At 41.4% G+C, this 22,993-nt stretch overlaps 1 protein-coding gene across 7 annotated transcripts in view; it reads right to left on the bottom strand.

The window, feature by feature from the left end:
* Positions 1-22,993, bottom strand: part of GHR (growth hormone receptor) — a 129,119-nt gene that overhangs the window by 15,986 nt on the left and 90,140 nt on the right. The window lies entirely within an intron of this gene.

Raw genomic sequence — 22,993 nt, 5'->3', positions numbered from 1 at the left:
GGGGCCCAGAACTGCACACAGCGCTCCAGGGGAGGTGGCACCAACGCTGAATACAGTGGGACAGTCCCCTCTTTTGACGGCTGGGTATACTGTGTTTGATTAGTTCAGTACAGACATACCCGAATTAGCCCTGCAGTTGCTTTAAAGACAGTGTGGTACTGCAGAGCTCGGTATTAGACTAACCACAGCTTAGTATTTACCCAGCTGAGCAGTTTTGCAATGTGTCTACTCATTAAGAGTAGCTACCTTGAACTGACTTCAGGTTTGTGTATAGGACATTTTGTAGATATAACCTTGCTCTCAGAGAGATAAGGACAGCTCTAAGCATGCGCCTGCTCTACCACATGCTGCTTCTATATTCATAATTTCTGTTCTTTGTCAAAACTGAAACGACGTAGGGCCATGAAATGACTGGTACAATTAGTCAGCCTCATCAACCCTTGTGAGAAAAATAAAAACAAAAGTTGTGGGTATGACTCACTGCTTTCAAATTAAGTACTTAACTTTTTCCTGATTTTTAAGGGTCTAATGCCAATGTTTCCTATTTGGCCTGGAAAGCTTTCCAGAGAGAGATCACATGCACACAGAAATGTCTACCTCTCCTCACTGAATATGTGGTAAATACGATAATTTACTTAAGAAAATGTCTCCATAAGGCATTTAAAATGTAGATATTAGTCAGGTGTTTATGATTGGTGAAATGATCCCAGGCCAGGAAACAATATGATGCTACTGGAGTCTGCACGTGAAGTTCTTTGCAAATATTTTTGCAGTATCACAACTGTGAATATCAGAATTTCAGACCAGAGATAAGGAAGAAATGTTTTACACTGAGGGTGGTGAAGCACTGGCACAGGTTGCCCAGAGAGGTGGTAGATGCCCCATCCCTGGAAACATTCAAGGTCAGGTTGGACGGGGCTCTGAGCAACCTGGTCTAGTTGAAGATGTCCCTGCTCATTGCAGGGGCGTTGGACTAGATGACCTTTAAAGGTCCCTTCCAGCACAAACCGCTCTATGATGCTATGGTAATATTTGGTACAAAATATTTACACTCAAAGTCGGAAAAATGCTTCCTCCTACGCATGAGGATTTTGTAGCCTTCCTGCATGTTGACTCCTTTATTTACAGCTCAGACACACACAGACATTCAACACCACAGCAATTTGTATTTCGTGGGCTTAATGCTTCAAATTGTGTGCTGCATATTATGCACTGCCAAGCATCCACATCAGGCAGTAACTAACACATGAATATTATGAATTTCTGTCTTGCTCATCCCATATCATTGCCGCATTTCACACTTTGGACATTGAACAAGGCCTGAATATATGTATGTAAACAGGAGATTTTGTAAGCTGGATGGCTTAGACCCCCTACCTCCCCCCACCAAAGCATTTAGAGTTCTTCTTGCTAACCTAAAATAGCTGATGTTTGATTGGAAAGATTTAAATAGGGTTTTTTTTGCCCTTTCTTAGCCAGCATTTTCGATTTCACTAACTTTAAATAAATTTATTATAAAATTGAAACAAATTTTGAAGTGAACTGTTCAGCAAATGGAAAAAATCACACTGTTCTTTTTTAGAAAATATTGAAAAAAAACATTTTTACTATTGTGCCTGATTTTGTTTGGTATGGTATTTAATATTTGACAGCTTTGGCCTAAATCACAAAATGCTTCTGATTGACCTTGATTGGAGCTTTTACACATTTTTACATCATTCATCAAACAATTTTCATGTGGTAGAAATCTTTGTTTAAAACAGCACATCATCATGAAACTGCAAACTGTCCTAATATAGTTACAAAATAAAAGAGAATAGAAGATTCAAGAACAGTATTATAACTTTTTAAATGTATGAATATTCCAGTTTTCAAACCTGAATGTTCTTTTCTGTTTAATTGACAATCAAATCATTGTTTAAAACCAAAGCAAAGGAAAATAAATGAAATTTTGTGCCTTTACTTCAAAGACATGAGTAAAATTGCCTCAATTGCATAATACCTATAATCAACAAGGCATGAGTCTCTCCCCACTGCTATAAACAGATAGCGTGTGAGAAAGTACATGTTATGGCTTTTCCTCTTTCTATCTTTAGCTATGTGCATCAAGAACAGATACAGCTATTTTTACTGAAACAGGTTAAGAATTTGAGAAAATGATATACTGGGAAACCCTCCTAAATTAGAATATTTCTGTTGATGCCTGCACCATATTTGTAGCTAGAACATACAGTATTTAAAGCCCATGCAGACCATGTCCTCATCTCCAGGGGTAAAGTCATACTGTCACTTCTTAACATGGTGAAATGAACTGAATGTAATCAAACTTCACTTACATTTTGAAAGGCCCAGCAGGATCTTAGGCATAGGCTCTACAATGCTTTAATAACGAATTCTGTTGAATTCAGCAGCTAAATTAAGGGCTGTAAGATGTACAAGCTCTTCTAGGAAAATGGATCATAACTCAGTCAGAAGTGGCATCAGTTACAACAGAGACGATTAGAAATGCACACAGAATACAGATTAAGATTTGGTCTCTTACACCCTAACTTCAGAGGAATGCATCCCTAAGGCCCCGCTTTCTGTTCCACTTCCTCATAACAGGACTCATAATTCTTTGTTTCACAGGCTCCTTCAACAGGCATGAGAATTTTTCAGCAGGGAGCAGTTTTGTTTGGGATTCATATTTATATATATTTTTACATCTATCTGTCTGTCTGTCTGTCTATCTATCTATCTATCTCTATATCTATATATAAATAAATATCTCTATCTCTATCTCTATCTCTATCTCTATCTCTATCTCTATCTCTATCTCTATCTCTATCTCTATCTCTATCTCTCTATCTATCTCTCTATCTATCTCTATCTCTATCTCTATCTCTATCTCTATCTCTGTCTCTCTCTATCTCTATCTCTCTATCTAATGACCAGTTCCATTTGTAAGAACAATTATCTTCTGATTGATTGTTTCCAGTTTCCATGTCAAACTTCCAGCCTTCATGACTGACTGGAGGGAACTTTGTCATATGGACTTGTATAAGGCTTGGTGCTCTCAGGGTAGATCTCCTGAATTCCTTGTTTCCCACACAAGTCAATTATCAACGTTGTACAGGACCCTGTGTGAGCTCCATCTCCTGAACGAGCTGTACCAGAATGTGATAAATGAACAAAATAGCTCAGCTGAATGTACTTAGGCATAAAGGCAGCAGGGTACTGAAAGTAATGGCTGTCAAACTGAGATTTAAAATAGGCTAGAAAAGCAAAACAAAACATGGATACACACTTGCTCTTTTCCTACCCAGTCCAATAAATTCTGGTCAAATCGTCACAAATAAAACCACTCACTTCATGCAAGATAATGGCTTGGCTGAATACACAGATTCAACAGCAGAAAACATGGAAAAAACTGGTGAATCTGTGGCTTTCTCTGTGACTACTATGAAATCTTTGTAGAAAAGTTCCTAGTCCTACCCCAGGGTTGGCTGAAGGTAAATGTTCAGCTGCCACAACTGTGTTGCAAAAGAGTAAAATCTCTTCTCATTCTGCTCTCATTATGTTATGACCACAGATTAGCCATGGTCTGAACTCTGGCTCAGCCAGAAGAAACTGCGCCAGAACAGTAGCTAAAACGATAGTGTGGTTTATGGAAAGAATCAGGAATGCAGACGTGCCATCTCTTCTGCTTACATTTGTTTGTGGGTCACCAGCCTGCAGTTTTCCATTTAGCGTAGTCTCAATGCGGTACTGTAACTGCACCTTACTGGAAGTTTCATGGAGATGGAATCCAAAACAAAAAAAACCCGTAAAATTTAGAGGTGTCAGAAGGCTAATTCCTTTGGAGATTAAGTTCCCTTGGAGTTTTTTGCTTAAAAGTCCCTCTAATAAAATTTAACTTTAAAGGGAGGTTGAGTGTGGAAGAGTAAGGAACTGAAGTTTATGGCTGGGGTGTAACAAAATAGGTTATCATCACCTTGGGGAAAGTCCTCCTGCCACCAGAGCTCTAGTACTTCTGCAGAAATAATGGTGGAGCAGTACACAGGTTGTACATGATCCAAAAAAATCAAGCTAACTAAACAGAAAATGGAAAAAGGGGATATATTTTTGCTGAACAAAAGGAAGTATTTCTGGTTGTGGTAATTTTAGAAGGTTTATGTAGAATTATCAGTTATCCAAACTTACAATATCTATCAAACCTAGAGCAAACTTAACCTTACAGAAGAAATACATGTTCCAATATGCAAATCCATGGCAGAAGAAACCTTATGCAACAGCATATATCTTCACATAATCCACTCTCAAAGCATACACAAGGGGTCATTGCTAGAGCATAATAGAGAAAGATTGAAATGGAAATGTAAACAGGGGAATTAACTACATTTAAAATTGGAATTTTAAGTTATGAAGAGCTAGAGTGTTTTTTACTGTAGCTCAAATTTGTACATTGAAAGTGAATGCCCTATGAATTAGGTTCTGCTCCTGAACACACCAAGCTCAACAAATGTTGGGCAATTTACTTTAATAAGCACGGGTTGATTTCTCTGGTACCAGGAACTCCTGATTCGTTCCAACTGTGCAGCAAAATGAAAAACATTTGCTGTCAGTGGATGATATTTTAAATAGGTACAGTCTACTACTAATAAGTTGTCAGACATCGCATATACGGAGAGTGGGATGCAGTAAGCGGAGACAACAACCAGGTCACTTCCCCATCAGTCTGCTTGCTAGTCTGACTCAACTTTTGCTCTAGGTACAACCCGTCCACGAAGGGCCACCAATAATGCTCTGGAACAACTTTTGGGGGTAAAGAAGATAATTTCTTTCATATCAGTAATAAATAAAATCCCTTTGCATAAAGTACTCAACAGAAACAAAGCGAAGTTTAGTAACTCCAAGATGCTATATCGCAGTGAAAACTGAAGGGAAATGCTATATAAGAGAATATTTTGCCCACGGTAAGTCTAAATAGTTTAATAGTTTTTGATAAATACGGGTGTTTTGCTGAGGAACATGAAAGAGGAATGTGTTTTCATCTCTGCATTGAAGACTAATTTGGTGACTGCTGCTTTGGGCAATAATATGTAGGCATCCCCACAGAACAGATGGGGGGTGTGCACAGTGTTTTAGGGAGTGCCAGAAGGATTTTTTAGCAAGTTTGCAATGTAATCAAGGAACAAAAAAAACCCCAAAACACAATCCTGGAGTTTGGTAACACTGAATAAGGAGACAATGGCTCTTCTCGTTCAGGTTGTTCTCCTTCAGAACAAACTTCTCCCTTTTTTTGTCAAGTGAGATTGATATAGTTAAAAGAATGAAAGCCTTGCAGAAGCAGAGCTTTTCCACAGCATCGAAGTCCAATGGCTATGTGGTTTCCCACATTCTCTGTGCTACTGAGCGTCCACAGAACAGAAATCGATGTGGCTCACTGATGTGGTGTCCGTAAGGATACACACAAAAATGAAGTAAATAAAGCTTCGGACTGTGGGAAAAACAATCATGCAGCGTTATTCAGTACTGTTGCCCATGAGACAGTACAGGGATGAGTGAGGATGTGGACACGTGCCATATAAAGGGAAGCATGTAACATATAAAGGAAAGCAGAGCCTGAGGTCACAGTATCTGCAAATGAAAGGCAGTTAATGTAACAAACCCATTTCCAATTATCTCTTATTTGCTTATATAGTTGTAACTCAAATTGAAATTGAACTGAAATTACATTTTCAAGTGAGTATGTATAAAATTAATAACGAATAATGCTTTTATCTGTTACGGCCATTGCTGTAGGTGTTCAACATTGGCTAACATTATGTGGTAGGGCATATGAGGAAATACGGAAGCACAAATGCGGTCCCGCAGGCAAACAGCATGCGCAATAAGCAAACAACACAAAAGGTCTTCCATGACCTTCTCAGAGCAAACAAATTCTAGAGTACAGATGAAAATCTCCAACATCCTCCCTCTCCTGCACATATATTCGCAATTTCCAGTCTGAAGTCCTATTCGAAGTTAATAGCTCTCTAAAAGCAAACCCACTGCTCGCCATCATGCAGCACAATAAAGCCACCAGGCAGTGGTGAGGGGATGTCCTGGCTGAGACACAGTCCCTCCAAAGCTGCAGCTTCCCACCAGAGATGGGTGCTCAGAACCAGCACAAGCGAAGTATAATCTGGTGTCCCCAAACCGGGTGCCAAGCTGACACTCACCTTCCCAAACTCTAAGAGGAAAATACACAGAGGGTCTGGGGAATAAGACTGTTAGGTGTGAACCCAGGTTAAAAATTGCAACTTTACGATTACCTTCATGGAAAAGTCATGCTAGGGGACGTCTTGATGGTCCTGGCTAAATCTGCCAATTTACCTCCCTTGTTTTAATATTTGCTCATTTCCTACAAAAAGAAGATGTGCAGAGAGGCCACTTCAACAGCACCGGAGTGAGTACTCGCCCGGGACAGCCATGCTTTGGTCTGGCCGGGGCCAAGGCAGGGTCCAAGCCTCTGAGCGCCGGAGCCAGGCGGAGGCGGCCGGGGGAGTGAGCCCTGCAGCGGGCAGGATGCTGCAGCGAGGGCATCGCTGTGTCAGGTGGCAGCAAACATCTGCATGGCGGCATTAGGAAAGCAAACAACCAATGCAAAAAGAATATGGAGAGTGCTTTTGCAGAGGAAAGTTACAGCACAGCTAACATCTGCAGTGGAAGTGGACAAAGGGAGCAAGAGCTGGGAGCACAAGATAAAGAAGGACAAAGCTACAGGACAAAAAAAGGGCGAGAAAAGAAGACAACATGTTTGGAAAGAACAACACAGGAGGACACATAAGTGTGTGTGAGAGGAAGCCAGAAAAGGGTAGCAAAGGACCTGAGGTAAAGGCAGAAGAAACATAATATTGACAAACTGTAAATGAAGCGTGAGAGCTGATGCAAACCTGCAATCACACTGTCACTCAGTTTAAGTAGTGAAGATGACAATTTCTTGGTCCGGCACACACATATTCTGATAGTGTAGAGAAGAAATGGCATGTATCTGGGATCACCCAAAAGAGACACTAGAGTAAGACCCCGAGGAGAAAGCAGGTGGCTGTACAAAGAAACAAGCAAGCAATGATGCAGTGAACCTCTGTTTAAGGACACCTGCAGAATAATGACAGCACAACAGAAAACTGAGGTCTTCCTCACAAATCTAACAAGGTTTCAATGGTTACGTATGCTATAATCAGCTCCAAAAGCAGGGCCGTGAATTTGCCAGGTTTCATTAGACTGGCACAACTGTGTATTGTCAATTACCAAAGACACTATGTCCCAAACTCTGTATTTCATCATCGAAGCAGTGCTGGTTATGCACAAATGCATCCTGATGTTTTGTGTTATTTATTCCCCCTCCACACCCTCGTTACATTTGAATGAAGTAACTCATGAAGATACTGGCCCTCAGTCTGGCTGTTGTTGACATTCGGTCCTTTTAATTCATGCTGCTTTTGGGAGACCAGAGTCAAGCTGTAAATTCTTGTACTTTCCGTTGTTGAACTTTCAAGCTATTTCTGTCTCCTGCAGATTTTATCCAATCTTCAAAATAATGACTGCCTAATTTATGTGCAATAAAACTTGCATACATGAGAGAAAAATCCTACCTCATACTCTACAGAGATTTTCATGGGGTACAAATCATCAATCTCCATTTGAAATTCGAAGTAGTAGAATTTGGTGTGTTTTTTAGTCAAGGTAAGTAAGTAAAAGGAAAAATGCCAGTTCTATCCACAGAACAACTATCTGAATGTCTTTGAAGGAAACTCCCAAAAGTCAGCAGCAATCTTGTTTTTCAGTCGGAGGGAAGTTCCCTGTTACAATCACCATATATCAATATAAAAACTAAGGAGACGAAAAACATCCAGAGGCCGTTACTAGGAGGCTTATTTGCTACCTTACCCACCAGGAGTGAAACTCCAAGGGACATGACTGACCTGTCATTTAGAGATTCCTCTGAGAAGCCCTGCTACAAGATCCACCTGACACAACAAGGGCACATGCAGAGAACAAAAGTTGAGCCCTCAAAGCAATGTGAGGACTTACTTCCTGTACACTTATCACTGACAGTGACGACTGAAAATTTATGTGTGGCTCTGAATACCTGGGGACTGAAAGTCATGGTGATTCTTCACAATTCTTCATGATGAGAACCACCCAATTTCATCTTTACAGAGACTGTGAAGTATACTGGGGCTTATACAGTATTTTCACTCTTTTTGCACATCTAGACCATAATATCTTTTCTTGGATCCCAAAGAAGACTGAATTTATTTAGTATTTTAGAACAGTCTGGCATGCAGTATTTCTCCTGTGCTTTTTAGAGTGTCTGTTTTATTACTGTAGCCAGGATGTTTACTTGTTCAGTAATTCGGAGCTTTATTATTGCAATGAATCACGAACTATGTGTTACCAGCTTCAAAGAAGATGCAGTGAAATTTTAAAAACAAACTAGAGAAGAATAAAAGTATTGTTTGCCACTCTATTTATCTTCAAACTTAGCAAGAATATGAGTCTTTGCAGTTTTCCAGTGTAATGTCAGAACATCCTTTCTAGTGGGTTTCAAAAGGAAAATGACTGTGACAACAGTTCCCTCCCCGGCTTAAGAAGAGTTCTTGTAGACTTACCAGGATTGTCCTTTTAATACTGTTTATAAAGCAACAATCTCCACTCTTCATTGTCAGAAATGAAGCCAATATTGTGATCAATCATGTATAAATCTTGCTGATTTACAAACTAGTTTTCTTTGAAAAAATCAACCGACCAACCAGAATATCAAGCAATTCTCAAGGCCATGACTAGACGTACCCGCTCTGGATCCCAGCTGCGCTCTTGCGCTCGAAAGGAAATGTATGCGACACTTTTAAAGTTACAAACAGGCAGTATCTGATGTTCTTCCCAAAATGGGAAAGTTGCTGAGCTGGATACATTTTTAACTTACTCCGAAATTCAGGATGATGTAAATACCAAATGAGAGAGAAATCATGCCAATGATATTAGGCTGATGGAATTAAGTTAGCAGTGGAAAAACAACACCCTCCCCACCCCCCCGAAATAACGGCGATTCAGCGCTAGGATGAACAACGCGCTAGAGAACAATCAAACGGGGAGCACTCATGACTCAGAAGGGAGTTGAGCTTAACAGAATAATACATATTTTCCCTCAGCTTTTATTTCTGTGATCTGGCTATGAGCCTAAAAGAATTTTCTGATCATCTGTACGGCACTGAGTGGCCTGAAGTAAGCCTCCAGACTCAGCCTTATTTTACTATTGCAGAGGAGATTTGGACAAAACAATCATGTTCAAAAGCACAATGGACAGATTTATAAAGGAAATTTATTTTTCTTTTTTTTTCTGATAGACTGCCAAAAGTGATTTAAGTTTTATGTATCCTCTACTGGACTTGACTTTCTCTCACACCCGTCCCCTCTTTGTGAAAACCCAGTGCTGTCACTCCTGGGCTTCAGAGATTAGTAAGGAAAGAGTCACAGACAGAGCTGGTGGGGAAGTTTCCCCTCAGTACTTGAAATACAGGCTCCAGAGGTATATTTGAAGTTTGATAACTATTAAAAAATGGGCCTTTCTCAACTGGCTTGTTTCCCATCTTCCTCCAATGTCTTCTCCTACACTAGTCTTTTCAAATAACCAGGGAAGGAGTTTAGAGGTAATTCCTGCTTTTTTTTCATTTGAAAACACAGACATTTCCTGACTGGGCAAAACAAACAAGAAACATTCAAGCTAACTGAAGACAATCTAGGTCTCCAGAATTACTGTTATATTAGTCTTTAGCATGCCTAAGAAGACTCCACTTCTGACAAAAGCACAGGCTCTAAGGATATTATGACAAGGAGGGGCTCATTCACCTGAGTGACATTCATGCAGAAACAATACAGTTTTCATGGTTTATTTAGATTAACAGAAGATTAATAGGCACTGTCAATAAAGGTACCCCTAACAATTCTTTAAAACAATCAACGAAACATAGATCAGTCAAAAAAATGCTCTTACATTACATCTATAATAGTACTTGCTTCTCCTCTAGGAGCTTTCCAATATGCTGACTTAAAGTCAGCAGGTTCTGGACATTCAACACACAATACAGTAAGAGATTTGTACATGCCCTCATTCAAACTATCATTCAAACAATCACACATAATATCCCTAAAATTATCGTAACATATGCATTTCTCTGCTTTTTGCAGTGGGAAAACAGGGGAAGAAGAGAGGTTCGTTATGTGAACCCCAACTGAGCTTAGAATGTGGGAAGGAAGAACAGTTGCCAAAGCCAAAATGATTACTCAGGAAATCCTGGCAATGACAACTTGCTTTACTGTGTCAGACGCAGCATTGCCGGTCAGTCAGGAAACTCTATTTACATTCAGGTTTCTAAAGGCGGGTATTAATCACTGATATCTGTGCTATAGATTGACAGTAGGTATCCCCAGGAGATACACCTTTCCTGCTGTGGGGACCCTGTAGCTTTGGAAAGCCTGAAGGCAGACGCTGCAGAACTCATCTCCCGCAGCGACTGTGCGTCACCTCGCTCCTGGCCCAACTTTCCTTGCTCTCTTCATTTTTCTCTCAGTATCCCTCTGCTATTCTGTAACTGTCAACAAATGCACCATTTAAGCCAGCAGTCGTTCTGTTGATTTTGCTCCAATGCCTTAGTAAGAGAAAATAGAGCTTACAACAGCCCACAGATCACTCGCATGCGTTTAGCCAGATTTCTATATCTTGCCTACGGTCTCAGCAGCTGTGATTCCACCTCCACCCCTGCACAGTAAAAGAAAAGGGTTTGCTACTCGGACGGGTCTCAAGAATAAAGTTATAATCACACGATCTCCTCAGCAACAACTGCAAGCTGTAATTATACAAAATGACCAAAACTACATTTTTGGCACACTGAGGCACATGGGATTAAGTGATTGATTCACCCCCTCTACAGGTGAGCAGAAAAACATGATGAGTGCAAGAGGGTTAGTCTTGTCTTTAAAACAATAAACAGAAATAGCTATGAGGGTAATTCATGTGAGAACATCCCTGACTGATGATATTAATTCTACTTCAGGGAATTATTCTGCTTTGGTGAAAAATTCCTCTCCAATTTGTGCTGGTTTTACTATTGTATGAATCAACAACAGGAAGTAAAACGGATTTACACAAGTGTAATAGAGAGACAAAACCAAGATCCAGTTTAGTTCTGGGGAGAAAATTTTTCTATAATTTCCTACTACATTTAGTGATGGCAGTCTGTCCTGGTTCCGGCGGGGATAGGGTTAATTTTCCCTGGTATTCCATGCCATGTGAGCCGTGCCCACCCTGAGCTGCCGGGGGAGGGGGCAGGAAGTCGCCGCTTGGAGCGGGCGGGGGCGTCCCGGGTCGGGCGGGGAGCGGCGGTTCCGTGATCGTGTTCGTATATTCCTCTGTCCGTGTTGCTGTTTGCCTGTTCCCTTTGCTGTGCTGTTAAACTGCCTTTGTCTCAACCCAAGAGTCTTGCCTTTTTCGTCTGATTCTTCCCGTATCGGGAAGGCCCGAGCGAGCGGCGCGTGGTTCTTTGTTGCCGTCTGAGGCCAAACCACGACAGTCTTGTTTCACATCCCATGTGGTTTACCAATTCTGCTCAGGATATTTAAACTTCTCTAAGAAATTGCCTCAGAATGTGTCTTTAAGAAGTCTCATAGATGTTACCACGATGCCACATAGTCACAGGTCTTTCGCATTAGTCCTGGTAGATCCAAATGCAGAGGAACCTCAATAAAGAAGGATGTTTATTTTCTTTTTTAACAGGAAGACTTTGATAGCAATGTTTTCCAAATTTTTAAAGGGTAGAATTTAAGTAATCTACAATAAGTGTACATTCATTCTTATCATACCGTTTCTGAAGGATCTTTGAATTTTCCTGCATTTTTGAAATCCAGGTTTTCACCATCATACTAAGTGTGGAGTTTCCCATGGTACAAACTGTTAGATCCTAATCCCTATGGACACATATCAAATGTAAATTTTTTTTATTTCTCACAGAAGTCCAAGACTTTCTCAGCATTAATATATAAAAACGGTTTGTGAGATTTTGCTAGTTGTGAATTATTTTTTTAAAATAAAGTATGCTGTCTTACATAAATTCTGTCAAATTTTAAATGTTATGGATAGTATTTTTCTTAGTCATGTAAATTAAGAAATGTCTAAGGATGTATTGATATAATTTAAGAAAATAGAGACTGAATGGTAAAACTAGAATTAGAAAATATTAGTGCAAAAAGTAAATGCAAACACCTGATTTACAGCAGCTAATGTGCAATGTCGATATGTGAAAAAAAAAATGAAAGGAAAACTAACCAGCTTTGGCTCGTTGTCAGTAGTGTATTTAAATAAAACAAAATCTGAATTACGTTTGATCAGATTTTAACAAAGAAGTAATATCTGAAGAGGGAAAAACTAACATTTATGATGACGAACGTAGCATATCTCCCACAGTATACTATGTTTCTTGATTGCAATTCTAATTGGGTTCAGAAAGTCTTAATTATTCCCATTCTTTTGCTGTACAGACAGCTGCTTTTGTTATAGCAACAAGAGTGACTTTGTGAAATGTCACCCTTTTACTTAGATCCAATTCTTGATTATACACTAAATCATACTGTCTCAGTTTATTTAAGCAACTGCTAAATCTTGATAGTCCTGCAGGGCCAGTGCAATTTTGGAAAGGTGAGATGAATTATACATTACAGACTGTGCTTCAACAGAACTTGACAGAGACGGCTGCAGAATCTTTACCTCGAGATTTATAGCGCTGAACCCCTCATCTAACTTTTAAATATCCCTGTATTTCCAGTCACTTCAGATGTTACGTTGAGCTACAAGAAGCTCAGAATAAGTAAGTAGGTGGAAAAAAGGGAAAAAAAGCTATGCAGAAGGAAGACAAAAAACCAAAGCCATGAACTATAAATCCTAATGACACCTATACTTGTAAGCTGCTTCTTTTCAAATGCATGCTATAGAAAGTATCTGCTAAGCAGATACTAAAAAGGAACCTAAACTTTGTGACTCTCTGTATCCCAAAGAGCTGTATTTGCAAGGAGAGGTTTCCGTTCGCCTGGGAAAGGAGATGGGACAGGTGAGAGCTGCCCGTCCCCACAGGAGAAGGGTGTTTGATGTCCCCCCACTTTGGATGGACACTCGTCTGCAGCTCTGCGCAGCGGTGGCTGCTGTCTCGCCCCACGCGCAACCGCAGAGCTGCCGAGCCAGCCAGGAACGGCAGCTCGGTGCCAAGCTGATCTCAAGGGTAGGAGATTCCAAGCCGTTTCCAAGTCCGGAGAGCCAGAGACAGCCGCACACCCAACTCGACGGCGTGAGGGAGGCCTTACTTGGTGAAACGAACACTTGGCTGAGTGCTTGACTGACTGTCAGAGAGGCCAGAAACTATAGCAGGAGGTTGGCTAAATAATTCTACATAAGAAGATAAGAAGGCAAGATTTCAGTGACACACACCTGCCTATGAATAGAAAGGCCATGCGCAAGTATACACTGTGGTTATTCAACTGAAATAAGTGACACCGTTGTCCCAAATCCGGCTTCTTCAGCCGGTGTGCAACAAACCGATCCACACACAGAGTGGAGATACTTATTTACTGGATGTCTGCGCAGAGATGGTTGCTAGGTGGTAACTCCACAAAGCTAGCACACCTTTTGAGAAAGAAGCAGGTCTTACGTACCAAGTAATAACAAAGAAGAAACAGTGAATGATGAGTCAGTCATTCATCACTCCTAACTTTACATACAAAAGCAGAAATTTACCATTCTCTATTCGAGACTCCTACTGTCTTTGACAGCAGTTTGGCGCTATCAAGGTTTGATGACCTGGGGACAACCTCCCACCCCTGGGGCTCTCACAGTCCCTCATTCATCAACTATAAAAGCCTACCTGGTTGCGACACCTAGAGTTTTTGTGACTATTAACCATTTTCTTTCAACACCACCACCAGTTCTGTATTACAGCCACGGGCAGTATTTATTCTGGGTTTCCAAAAAGTCAGAAAGTAAAACTTGCACAAATTGGTGTTTGCCTTCAGAACCAGCCTAGGTTCACACACAAACTATCAGTAAGAGACAAAAACCCCCTCATCTGAAAGAAATGCTGGTTCTTTCAGAAGATTCAATCTTTGCTATTCCAGGTAGCTACAAAACTATCTTTTCATGAAAACAGATAAAAAGAAAGAGGAAAATCCTTCTGTGCAAGGTTAACATTCAAGAAACACAACAGAAAGGCAGAAGCTTCAGCAAAAATGAGATTTCAAAAAGCTCACGACGGAGGAAAAAGGCTAGATGGTAAAAGCAAACAAACAGCCTGTAGAGCACGTTGCAACATTTCAGACCTACCTGCACTTACTGGCATGTCTAAGAAGTGAATTTATCAATAGAAGCCCATAATGTTTGCTCTTCATCATTGATTTTGAGGCCAGAACGATCCTGAACAGTCAGACAGGTTTACATTAACCGTTAATCTTGAACCTTGCAGACTGTGAAAAACATGTCTTTGTTTCCTAAAACACTGCAGTAAAGACTCTACCCAAAGAACAACACTATTTCCACTACAAAGCCCTTCCTCAGCAGACGTTCATTAGCGTTGAATTCTGGTCACAGCGCTGGACTAACCCCAGGAAAGCCGAGCTCAGCACTTCAAGCGTGGATGCTTCTTTGCACTTCTACAGACGAATTCTTCTTCAGCTTGCGATCCGGCTGCCTCTACCAAGGCAAGTTTGCCCCAGGGCCTGGAACGTTGAGTTGGAGTTTTGTGAGCAAAGCCCCTCCTGTGACTTCCAGCACCCTCCTTTTATAGCTGGGCTAGAAGTAACGCTAGAACAGGGAATGCAGTTACGCTTTGGAAAAAATAATTATGCCTAAGGAGGCTACCTTGATTGCTTCCACCTACTCTGAAACACTCAGCACAGCTCTGCATATAAAGATCAATCTCCAGAGGGAATGTGCAAGCTGCAGAGGGGCCGTTTAAGGCTCAAGTCAGCATAGAAATCTGTGAAGTTTTGAGTTTATGGCAAGCTTCAGTGTTTCTGTCACCTTGTTTATGTCAGTGACCAACACAACGATATAGTGAATGACATGAGCCATCATAGTTTGATGGTTACTCCAGAAATAAAATGCAGATGACTTCTGCTATGTCTGCAGAGGATATGGTATTAGGATGAATGATTAGCTACTATGTGTAGACCTAGCGCAGTACAGAGGAAGGCCCAAGACAATAAAAATACAAATAATACAAACTACGTTAATTTCAAAATAGGAAAAACTGTTGGTAATTTAAGAAACATGAAAATTTTTCTTTCTCCAGCTGCTCTTAGAGCTGTTTCTTTTGAAAAGGTGAGCAAAACCATGGATCTCAGTTGTCAGCGTCCAGGCAATCACACAGATCTCTCTTACAAATTAATCTTTACTGGAACAACACAGAGCTGAAATAGGTATCAACTTCGCTTACAAAAAGAAATATCTCCAAGTAGATATACCCAGTAGTGGTCCTTTACCTTACAATATCTACGCTCACCCTTCTTCCCCTAGATAGAATAGTAATATGATAAACAAGAGGGACTGCTGCTGAGACAGAGGCCCCACTTGGTGACGCAGAAAATTCCTTTTTGTATTTTACAGCTTATCTCTCCGATCCCCTCTCACTGGCCAGCAAAGACGTGCTGCTACAGCTTCAGGAACTGCAGAAAAGAGACGTGCAGACATGCTCTTCCTACGCTTTGTCTTGGTGGAAGTCTCCAGACGTTACAGCAGAAGAGAAGTGACACCAGTTGTGAAAGGAGAGGACAAGACAACCAAGTTGAGAAGGGTCACGATCGTGACGACAGTGCTCAGAAGCCACGTCCCCTGTGGTACAGCACATGTGGCCAGGATCAGCTCTGCAAGGGATTTCTGAGTAGGCACTGCTGGTCTTGGGCAATGCAAACATAAAATTAATGGTGCAATTACAGTCCACAGCTCACAAAGCCCTTCTTCACACTTACAGGACCAGCAATGAGCTTTGATACAACTGTCTGATGCAGTTTTATCATTCTGTCAGGTTCCCAAGAACCTCATTTACCTTGCTCAGTTTGGTCCCTTGGTTGCCCATGAAGGGCATCAGAGATTTCCTTAAACATATCAAGATACAGCTAAGAAACCTAAGCAGTAAATCAAATCATGTCCTAAAAGAACATATTTGCATTAACCAGGAGGGATAGTACATACAACAGCTACAGGCTGGATAATCTCTTTGTGGTTTGCCTGCTAGTATTAAAGCAAGGGAGCGCAGGGAATCTTCCCGTGCTGTGATTTGTTGTGTCTGATCTCTACAAACAAGCCTGGCATCTCATCTTTAACAATCCCAGCAGAGTGGTGTCAAAACTCCCCCCACTGAATTCTTCCCAGGGTGCTATGGACAGGTGCCTCTAGTATTGCTCCAAAGCCTTCCTTGTTCTGGGTGGGCTCAACCACTTTTCTTCTCCCTGGGCTCCTTGGCATGCTCTCTGGGTGCAAAGACATGGATTCTTGCCTTCTAACTTCAAAGAGCTTAATTGACGCCCCTAAGGAAGGAGCTGAAGTGCTCTGATCTGCCATCTGAAGATACTGATCTGCCATCTGGAGATACTGATCTCTCCTCCTTGACTGCAGCTCAGTCAACTCCTGCAGTAGGCACAGCTGGCCCTGGCCATGCCACTGGAAGGAGGAGGCACCCGGGCCACTCGTTCTCTCCTGCTCCAAGAGCTTGTAAGACCAGGTGGTACACTGGACCAGAGGAGGGAAGCAGCCTCTGGTCCTCGCAGGGGCGGGTAGGGAGGGAGAAGGAGTATTTTCCAGCCAAATTTGTTTCTCGAACCAGCTTCCCACATGACTGCAAAAAAGCTTGTGCCAGCATGTGCGAGGCAGCAGTGAAGGTTTGGGAACAAGCAGCCAAGCACAGACGAGCCTAATTCCTTTACTGGCAATGAAGGACTTATTTTGGGAAAAAAAAAACAAAACAAAAAAACCCACCCTTGCTTCCTATGAGGTGCCTAAAGCTCAGCGTCAGTGATTCTGCACAGCTTAAAAATGATGTGGGGGCACATGGTGCGGAGTAAGACGCTGGAGCAGAAATCCAGTCAGTCCCTTGTCTGGGCTTGTTGCGTGACTCCAGCAGCCAGAATGAGCATAAAAGACAAAAGAAATCGGCTTGCATGGTTTGCACTTGCCACAAATGGACTTACAGAGGGTAATTTATATTGATGAAATGAATCTGAAATTTTGGATAATATCTCTGTGTTGACAGTATAACCAGCTCCAGCAATTCTGGCTCCAACAAATCTGAAATACGTGTATATTAAAGAGGAATAAGCAAGCCAGTTTACGAAATAACAATAGCATGAAATTTTATACAAGCTTACTACCCAGCTTTGCTTTGTCTGACATTTAAAAAACAGAAGGTATTTTTTTCACTCTTTCATTTTTTTGTTAATCTTTAACTGTACCTTTTAGTTCTACCAGGAAGAATAAATGGAAATGTCAAATTACCATTAAAAAGATTAATTTCAAAGTGTAAATTGTTCTAACAAAATGAGGAACCAAAGAACATGGGAAATACCGATGTCCACCTTCTGGGTTCATTTCTAGATGGTTAAGCTTCAGGTGCGCATCCAAATTAAATCACAGCATTTCAAAGGAGAAAAAAGGAAAATTATGGTAGTCAAGAGACTGCAGTTGTAACTGTAAACCAAAACTCAAAAACTTTAGTAGTTTTTGGGACCTTAGCATAAGACAGAAAAATTGTTGGAAGATGGGAAGAGGAGTGAGAGTAGAGTGGGAAGACAGTGTCCACGTGACAGAACAGAGAGATAAGATGCCAGAAACATGTTAAAGTAAAACATATATCAGTAGCAGAGTTAACAATGCCATCTGCTAAGTCTTCCTTAAACATCCCACTACAAAATCTGGTATTCAGTAGCTTGACGCTTTGCTGTAATTTATTCATTTGAGGTGACAATCTCAGTATCAGGTGCCTGTCTTTTATGGAAATCTCCATCCAAAACAGTTCAGCTATTGCTAACGAGGTTAGAGACACTGCTTTACTCATGCTAAGTTCTCTGGTTTTCTTAATTTTGAAAATAGCTTTTCAATTGGGAACACACCATCATCTTGTGGAAATCTGCCCCAACTCCATTATGCACCATGCTGAGGGCCTCACACCGTGCCTAAATTTGCATGGGCCCCTTCCATGGGGCAAAATTTTATCATGAGGCACAGACAGACGTATTAATTATATTAAAGTGACTGCTTACATAATGCTATTGTAGGTCAGTGTAGGTCTTGGTCTGTTGGCTGTTAGGCTTGTGCTGTTATCTGAGCTGGGAAACCAAACCCAGGAGTGATCCTTTTGAGTCCTGAGGGCACAGAACATGGTGGTGCATGTTGGAAATTCCTACGACAGTGGCAAAACGCTGACAGATTAATCTACACCTGGCCCCTCAACATGCCTAGTATGTCTCACCAAACTGTAAATCAAATATGTTTTTACAAGTTTTCTTCTTTTAGAAAGCACTCAGCAAATATTTCGAGCTCAAATCAGGATCCTTTTTCTCATAAAAGTGCCAAGCCCTTTTCAAACCGTGTTAACTGAGGAGCAGATTAAAGTATCAGTTGCTTAAGCATCTAGAGGAGCAGCACTACAAAGAAGGAGTATCTCTAATGCTGCCTTGCAGAAAGTAAGTCAAAGAGCCAATATCCATTATCGCTGCGAAAGCCTGTAAACTTCTTCCAAACAGCTGCCGTCAGGTTTGACAGCAGTGGATTTGCAGGATGGGGCTCTCCAAGCTCCCATCTGCCCTCGCCCATTTGCGCTGTGAGAGTCCTACAACGAGTCAGCTTCGAGAATGAAACTATCATGGTGCGGAGGGCAGGAGTGTATGTACGCATGCATGGACACACATACACATCTCTTTTTCCCCCATTCAGCGGAGCAGGAAAGGAATATGACTTCCTATCCTAAACCGTTTTCGGACAAGGCTATCAAAAAAACTAAAGAACAGATTTTTTACGATTAAGTAAGTTATGATTAAGATTGGATTTTCCAGCCTGGAAAAGAGGCTGCTTAGTAGGGAGATCCATAGAACTAGAAAGAACAGAAGAGATGACCTGGGATTCATTATTCACCATCTCTTGAAATTAAAAATTAAAAAAAAAATAAAAGGAGGGGGGCAGCTAATGCAACTAGCAAGTAGCAGGTTAAAAAGGAACAAAAGGACACATTTCTCCACTCAACTTGTAGTTGAGTTGTTAAAGTCCTTATTACATGGCATTTAGGATCCTAAAATTTTATATATCTCTATATTCACGAGGACAATTGTCAAGTTCAGAGGAAAAAACATTCAAAGGTAATAAATATCAAGGCACTGCCTCTGGCTCCATCCCATCCCCTCACCCCAAGACACAAATCACTGGAGAAAGGCAGAATATTCAGTGCTTGCTCCGTTCTTCTGCTCTTCTTTGTCCATTTGGCAAGCAACCACTGAAGATACAGGAGACAGAATACAAAGCTAAAGGAATTTTAGGTCTTCCTTGGCACAGCTATTACTGTTTTACAATGCTTTTGAAAAGAGAAGCCTGAAAGGAAGATAGACATAAGTATCAACCAATAGTGCTTTAAAATATTTTTTTTCTACTACAAAATAAATTAGAGTTTATTTGATCAGTCAGCCTGGTTTTGTCATCTCTGGTCAGTAAGTAGGAAACGGCAAGACTCGCTATGTAAGACAAACATGATACAAAATTTCTCTTCTACTTTTAGTCAAGAGATACTGGGCAAGCTCATGTCAGTTCATAGCTCCCTGCCAAAACCTGCTATTTCATTTTACTGCTGCAGGGAAACCTGAGTTACATATAATGTATATACGGAGAGCTCAGAGTATGGCACAGATACTGTGAAATTCACAGCTTAGAAAGGTGTAAAGTCCTGTCCTCTTCTCTTGAACTCACCCGGTCTCCTGCCTATAAATGACACCTCTCAGGCTGGCTTACAAGTTACTATATAAGCACCAGTCTGGGAGTGTAGCCAAGCACGGGGCGGTCTAAGCTGTATCCCCTGTTTAGTCCATGGGCAAAACAATTTCTTTATTCTTTTCTATAAAAGAAGGCAGAATGTCGCAAGGGAGGATGTACCAAACGGTAAGGAAAGGCAGCTTGATAAAGCCCTTCAACATTTAGCCATTTAGCACCAATAAGACTGATATACCTGATCTTGTGAAAAAAACTCCTATTAATTTATCAGTTACCAGAAAGCACACAGCATTCGTGGTGGTTTTTAGCTTGCTCCCCATGCAGCGCTGTGAAAAGCAACAGTGACTTGAAGAACTGAAGGAACAGAGTATTTCCTGAACTTTTGTCATGTGCTTATTCTGCTGCTGAGATTGTACCAGAGACAGACAGAACAAGATTTATTTATTGCAGGTTATGGTCTTTCCCCCCCCGCCTCCCTTGTAAATCTCGAGAGGCAGAGCACTATGCGTGAAGATAGGGCAGAAGAGGATGCGTAGCTTTTGGGACCTAGTCACTCATGATATACCACAATCAGCTTGAAAGAAGAAAAGGAGGGCTGAACAAAGGGAAGGGGCCATCGTGGCTTGTCAGCCTGTAAACTGTGAGAAGCGCCAAAAATACCTCTCCTTTTCAAGCTCTGAAGAATCAAATGCGCGGTATTGTTCGTGAGCGATGTGCGATAGCATGGCAGAGCTAATGACACACTAGCAAGAAAATGTGATTAGTGGAATAATCTAATCCAAGTGCACAATTAACTTGCTCACATTTCAGTGGAAACTGAGCACACTTAGTGCTAGGCGCCTGGGAAGGTGAGAGTCCAAGGAAAGGCAACATTGGGATTTTTTAAGTCCAGTTTGCACAAAGGTAATAACAGACATTCACATGATAGGAAGATCAGAGAACAAATCCCCTTTCATGCTGTTTCGAAGCACTGAGGCTCTCAGATTCATCACTCAACCTGGTGACAGAAATCCTTTCGCACTTTCCATTTTTTCCTTTTTTTTTTTTTCCCTCATCTCTGCCCCGCCCACCCCCCCAAGCTCTTTGCTTCCACTGATGAATTGCCTGCCTTTTTACACAAGGTGCTTTCCCTCTACCCTTATTTTCTTTCCTTTCTTCTTGGATTTCCCACACTTCTTGACTGCAGTTCATTTCCAGCGCTGCCGCGGATGGGAGCGTGCACCACGCTGCTGCTGAGTGCCCAGGAGAGTGGGCTCTGCCCGGCGACAGACCCCGGCGCCATCCCAGGGCACAGCTCTGTTTTCTATTCAGGGCCTAAAATTCCCAGCAAAACTCCTAAAGTGAGAGGGTGGAAACTGGCTGGTTCAGCTCAATCCAGGAAAAAAAAAATAATTATGAAGGGATCTACCTTGGCATCTTGAAGCACTGCAATTAGGGTGCATCCGACAATTGTGCTGCCGGCTCCACAGGGAACACTGAGCTTTTGCTATTGAGACAACTAAACTCAATTACCTAAAAAGTCAGAAAATACATTTTGGCAAACATTTGTGTGAATTCTGTTTTGCAATTTGAAGTCCAAAAGTGCCCATGAGAACTACAGCTCTGCTATGTGAGCGTGGGCATTTATCGAAGCATGTTGAAAGACTGCAACAATAAATACATCAAATGAACATCACAAGTATTACAAATGAAAAGGTATCAAGTCCCTACAATACTGCAAAGCTTCCTCCAAACTGCTGCCACAGAATCCTTGTCATGGTTTCTAAAAGCCTTTTGCATAAAGCAGCTGTTTCAGCATTTAGCCATTTGTTACAGAATTTATAAATGGATTTACTTTTTGTCACAGGCGTCCTGGTGAGAAACCTCTTGTTAACAGAGACAATGGCAATTTCTTCTATGAAAACCATCTTTTAAGTTCACATCAAAGATACACTGAAGAGACATTAACATTTCAACAGCTTTTTAGAAAGCTAGCTTATAAATTAAAAATGTCAGGATCACAGTGACTCCAGAGCAATTTAAGTCCTATCACCCTCACAAAAAAAGGCGCAAATTCATTATGAAGCAAGCAGAGGGTGGGAGTGTCTCTACCATGCGTAGTCATGCTGAACAGGGTGTACCTAGACAATTCTCCCATGGGACCCTTCTGCACACAGTACTGCAGGCCTGCTCAGATTGAAACTGAGAAAAGAAATGTAACATTCCCTTTTTAACATCTTAAAATGCTAATGTGTTGCTTCTAATGAGAACAAACCAGTGCACTTCTGCTGCATTGCCTAGATGAATCTCAGTCAGCAGCAGATTTATGCTTTCTGCAGCTCTAGCGCACAGTGGAAAAAAGACATATGTACATAGTGTGTATAGGCTGAGGGGAGACCTTATCACCCTCTACAACTACCTGAAAGGAGGTTGTAGAGAGATGGGGGCTGACCTCTTCTCCCTGGTGACAAGTGATAGGACGAGGGGAAACGGGTTCAAGTTACGTCAGGGGAGGTTTAGATTAGATATTAGGAGACATTTTTTCACTGAAAGGGTTATTAAACATTGGAATAGGCTGCCCAGGGAGGTGGTGGATTCACCATCTCTGGAGGTGTTTAAAAAAAGGGTAGATGGGGCACTGAGGGACATGGTTTAGAAGTGGCTCTTGTCAGGGTAGGCTAAAGGTTGGACTCGATGATCTTAAAGGTCCCTTCCAACCTCAACAATTCTATGATTCTATGATTCTATGATTCTATAGGAAGAAAAATGTAATAACTATGAGCTAACCTTCCCGAATGCCAACTGCAACAACGCTGCCTGGATGGGAAAGGCCTAATTGCTGTCGCTCCACATCTGGCTCGGACAGGCGCTTTGCCAGTGAGATTTGCATCTCTTCGGTATGAAGCTGCAGACCGACGAGAGGAAGAAATCCAGTTCTAATTCACGCTGTAGGGCTTATGCAGAGCTTTTCTGTGCTTTTCG

The sequence above is a fragment of the Larus michahellis genome, chromosome Z, assembly GCF_964199755.1.
Source record: "Larus michahellis chromosome Z, bLarMic1.1, whole genome shotgun sequence".
NCBI lineage: Eukaryota > Metazoa > Chordata > Aves > Charadriiformes > Laridae > Larus > Larus michahellis.
Note: the sequence above shows the minus strand (reverse complement) of the source record. Positions and strands in the feature narration are given on the sequence as shown.